This window comes from Amblyomma mixtum, chromosome 9 (genome assembly GCF_055824585.1).
Source record: "Amblyomma mixtum isolate Tamu chromosome 9, ASM5582458v1, whole genome shotgun sequence".
Classification (NCBI taxonomy): Eukaryota; Metazoa; Arthropoda; class Arachnida; order Ixodida; family Ixodidae; genus Amblyomma; species Amblyomma mixtum.
This window is the reverse complement of record NC_143020.1, coordinates 74547468-74552951: the sequence shown is the minus strand read 5'-3', so window position 1 is coordinate 74552951 and position 5484 is coordinate 74547468.

Genomic DNA, 5484 nt, shown 5'->3' with positions numbered 1-5484 from the left:
GTGTAATGGTATGCAGAGCGCTAAACGTTCGATACCTCTCGTCTTTTTGATTAAGATGCGGTGCTATCTGCACGACAGTGAAGTGGTCCGGTAGTGGAATATAATTCACCCTTACATCTTCTCTACAACTCAAGTACGTTTCCGACGTAGAGAGAAATATCTTTGTAGTTAGTTCCGAACCAATTCATTCTTTGGGTAATTTCTCACTTGTTGACGTTTCTTTCTAGTGAGCGCTTCCTGCGGGGACCTTTTTTCCATGCACTGTTTTTCTTACCGCAATTCCATTTCGCCCAACAGGCGCATTCTCGCAGCTGTGCATGCACTCGCTCAACGCTGTCTTCCGAAGAATTTTTTTTAAGGGAGGGAGGGGAAGAGCGGCCCTCTGCGCATTCAGTACTGCTCCTGTGCCTCCTGGAGATTTTAAGGAAGTGGCGCTCCGGAAATTTGTTCGTGGGTGACTTTGTGTCAAGGAAGACGCTGGTTCCGGGTGCCTGTCCTCTTAGGAATATGATCCCCAGAATGAATTTTTTTTTTGGTCGCCTCTTTGAGACAAAGGTGCAATGAACGAATGTAAAATGTACAGTGTACCTCTTCCAACGCTCCATGGCTTCTTTGCGAGTAGAGCCAAGAAAAATTTTCGGGCAGCCTAAGTAATCTCAAGAGAGAAATACGATAACGGTCTATTTGGATTCATTGCGCGCTGATGGCGACGACCTCAGGAGTGCGACATATTGGTATTGACACGCGTTAGATGTCCGACTATCAATTATGGCAATTGCGTCGTGTGTCGTATAAAGTAGTCAGCGAGACACATATGTTCGCGTCGCCGCGGGCTCGAAACCTTGTCGAGGCCGTAGAGTTTTTGTTCCTTTATTTATTACGGTCTCCGCCCACCTTACACTCTGACCCCCCCTGCACACATATTTTCACCTTTCCACTCACACACTTGCGACTTGCGATGTAGCCCTTCACCTGGATGAAAACAAGTTCAATGTTATTGAACTCGCTCTGGTACGGTGGTAAACGAAGTACTTCGTGGCAATGGGTAGCCGCCAGGATGTCCATGCGGTACACAACGCTCGTGTGTTTACCTTTTAAGATAGCTTCAGCAGTTCTGCCTTACCATGTCCTGTGACCACGGAACACCTTTCTTTGCGAGCCAAAGCTTAAAGGTGCACTGAAGAGGTATCTAAACTCGTCTTTCTGTCGCGGGAACTCGATCTGCACGTTCTGAGCATTCTTAGAAACTTCGATTTATTGCCCTGTGTGGCTGATTTTCCTAATTAAATCGAATTAACGTCCGGCTCCCGCCTTTTTTTTTTAATTCTCCCTCGTACGGTGGGCGGAGTCGACCAACGCGTGGAGTGCCTTGCAGCCAGCTCCGTGGAGGCTTTGGTTTCGCTTCAGTTTGTTTTTTTAATTTTCCGTGAATAAATGGTTTCATTCGCAGATAATATAGCCGCAAAATAAGCCCGCAGAGATAAAAATATGCGCGGACTATTTGTTTCTACGGGCTACTACGTATTACTCCGCCGATGGCAGAGCGGCAAGCCGCCGCGGGACTGGCTGAAAGGCACTCCACGCGTTGGTCGACTCCGCCCACCGTACGAGGGAGAATTAAAAAAAAAGAGGCGGGAACCGGACGTTAATTCGATTTAATTAGTAAAATCAGCCACACAGGGCAATAAATCGAAGTTTCTCAGAATGCTCGGAACGTGCAGATTGAGTTCCCGCGGCTAAAAGACGAGTTCAGATTCCTCTTCAGTGCACCTTTAATACCAGCTTTGCGCGTAGACTTGGTAGGTGCTTTCAAGAGGCAAGCTATGATATGGAGCACAGTCCATGACGACAATCCTATTGGCCGGATTGTTTGGCAGGTGCTTGTCGGTGAACCACTTCTCTATGTAGTTGCCATCCTTATCAGACTGGTAGTCAATGTGTTTTTTCCTTTTTTGCACCGAAGAAACCAGCAGCAGCGTCATCCACGAATCCTGTTTCACTGCTTCCAGCGTGTACACGGATCAAATCTGCCCCTTAGCCCGAAGGCGTAGCCAGTTCCGTTGTGAAACCTTCCAGGAAGGCATCCTGAGATAACTTCACAGTTTTTTCCTGCCAGACGTATTCTTTTGTGTGCCCTGCGTTGACCTAGGTTTCATCTATGTAGATGATGCACCTGTAAATGCAAAACAACCGAGTGCACGACTTAGTGCTTGTAAGTAAACAAACACACTGCAGCGTGTACGTAGGCAACCCACTGCAACAAACAGACTGCTGACCACTGTCTCACACACAGCCGTTCAAAGACAATCGAGAATAAGAATTATCTCGGCTTTATTGCTCCCTTGCTCGGGCTTATATTTAACGCTCAGGCGGCATTTGGTAGCCAGTTTATATTCAGTGTATGTTTGCATGGGGCACTTAAATAATTCGGCACCATTTGAAATTTCTTCCCTTGTGGCGACTGAGAACAAAAATTGCCAACGTTCGCAGCAGTAGCGCCAGTAACTTGCACCACTGGATGAACGGGCAGTGTACAGTGGGTGTTCATTCCAACCTACGGTGACGACGAGATGGCACAACCCATTGCAGTGCTACGGCATTTTTGGTAGTTTTGTTGTTTTATTGCTAAAGCAATACTACTTTTCAAGCCTTTCCGGTGCGATGGCGGTGCACATGAAATGACCTCTGTGTGACGTCACGCCGTAGAGCTGGGCGACCATCTCGCGGCGTCCGTGTGCGACGGCGGTGCACATGAACGACGGCCTAACTCCCGCTCTCTCCGCCAGGAGTGCCACAGGTGTTGTGACGTCACGCCGTAGAGCTGGGCGACCATCTCGCGGCGTCCGTGTGCGACGGCGGTGCACATGAACGACGGCCTAACTCCCGCTCTCTCCGCCAGGAGTGCCACAGGTGTTGTGACTTCACGCCGAAGAGCTGGGCGACCATCTCGCGGCGTCCGTGTGCGACGGCGGTGCACATGAACGGCGGCCTAACTCCCGCTCTCTCCGCCAGGAGTGCCACAGGTGTTGTGACGTCACGCCGAAGAGCTGGGCGACCATCTCGCGCCGTCCGTGTGCTACGGCGGTGCTACAGCGGCCTGACTGGACTGGATTGTATTGGATAGGACTGGATTGGATTGGATTGGATTGCATAGCCGATGCATCGCGAGAAGTCTAACCACAAGCACCACCACCAGCTACTCTACCAGCTGAACCATGGCGTAGGTACGGATATTGCTTTCGCAATTACCGGGCTTAACCAAGCTAAGCCACAGCGAATTTTTCTTCCCGCACCAGTTGGGATTTCGCGATTAAATCTGACCCATGAGGACACGCGCCCCACGCAATCGTAGCACAAAACTGGCCGTGAAACGTCATCTCTCGCAAAAGGTCGGCAACAGCAACGTGGTTAAGACTATTTCTTTAAAATTTGTTATTCTGAAGCAATACGCACTGTTTCGACTACGAGGCTGCAACGCTAACATCAAGCTCTATATGAAGCCAGTCTGAGCAAGAAAATAAGCAAGGAACGACTCGTACCTGCCCTGTCCTCGGAATTCCTTGATCGCCCGCAGGTACCTGCGACGCCAGGCAATGATGTCATTTCGCTCGATCAGCGCAAGGTTCCGTTTCCCTTTTGAAATGCAAATCTGATGTCCTTCATCAGCCTCCACAACGACGTTTTCTTGAAGTTCGGCAGGTCGTCGCCCTGACAGCCTGTACTGACACTGAAATTGAAATTTAGCAACACTGTCCAGGGTGTGGACTTCCCTGCTCGCGTACATACTGTGCACTTTCAGATGAATGGCATGTACTGTGAAGCTGTCATTCTTGACTTCGCGAGCTTGAACTCTTCAAGTCGCGAGGTATTTTCTTCGTATACGCCAGAGACACGCACAGACTTGATTCTGGCAACGGTACGGGGACACACCCCGGTGTAATCACTCAAAGAACTCAGTACTTCCCGAACAGACTTCCCAGGAAAATGGATCCTGGTACGAGAGTACACATTTGCAATTACTTGTTTGGCGTGCCTTGACGGCTTGGATATACGAACCTTTATGAAAATGCGTACAGGAGAGGTGGCCGGGGGCGCTGAGCTAGACGCCATTTTCTCAAAAGTGCAAGGGAGCCGAAAAGAGTAAACATAGCGGCCAGGGTGGCGGATACAGCGAAAACGTGAAAAGGAAAAAGACGACCAAAGCAAAATACAAAATCACACATCTTGATCGATTCTCTCGCAATAAGAGCGTTTTTTTTTGTCACGCTGATGACAAATGTATTATCCACTAAACTGCCGGCAAAGCATTTGTTATTTTTCGCTCACCACAAGCAGAGCAATATTTTTTGTCGCGGATTCAGGTTGCCCAAAAAAGAGCGCTATATTTGGCAGCGTTGCACCCGATATATGAAACCTCCCGTAGTTACGTGGACACAGAATCACGCTTTGAGCTACGTCGCCGTAGTGGAAGAGAGATCTGCGTTGCACCCTTTGGCGTTGAAAAGGTTGTAGCCGAAGCGCGATTGCACTGCACGGTAAAGATCGCCAGGTGGACGAAATTAACCCGTCGCCCTCCACTACGGCAACTCTTTCTTTCTGCTCTCACTCCAACCTTCCTGCCTCCCTTACAGTGGGGTTTAGGTGTACACCGAGACATGTGAGATAGATAGCGCCATTTCCTTTTCTTAAAAGGTGAACGCCTTCGTTGGCGTTGACAACATTGTGGCCGAGCAACGGTCTTGACTCGTCAAAATGATTGTATATATATATATATATATATATATATATATTGTAGAGTAGCAGCCGCACTCGCTCACTGTGGGGAGCTATTCGAGTGAAAGACGACGACGATTCAGAGGCGTGAAGCTCGCTCGCAGCCCGAACGTTTGCCTGAACGTTGGAAGGCGACCAAGGTACTGCTGAGTCACAACTCCCTCTTAGATTTGGTGGAGGCTGCTGTACGTTCCCCCTCACATACTGAACTCCGTAGCCGCACCTTACCTTCGCCGTCCGTTATGCCCGAAGTCACCAGCGAGACAACCCACATCCATTCGCCTACCATCTTCTGTTCTGGCGGGCTCCGGCAGCGCGATCCCAGCGTATTCAGCGCTGCCGACTACCAGGATGTCGACGACTGGTTGTCCTCGTACGAGCGCGTCAGCGCCCACAACAAGTGCGACGATGCCACCAAACTTGGTAACGTCCTCTTTTATCTCACTGACGTAGCCAACTTGTGGTTCAGAAATCATGAGGCCGACTTGCCGACCTGGTCGTCCTTCAAGACCTGTTTCTGGGAGGTATTTGGCCGCCCGGCTGTGCGCAAACTGCGCGCCGAACAACGCCTCCGCTCCCGCGCTCAGATCACCACTGAAACCTTCACAAGTTATACTGAAGACGTCCTCGACCTGTGGAAGCGCGTCAACCCATCCATGCCGGAGTCCGACAAAATTAATAACATCTTGAAGGGATCTCCGACGACGCGTT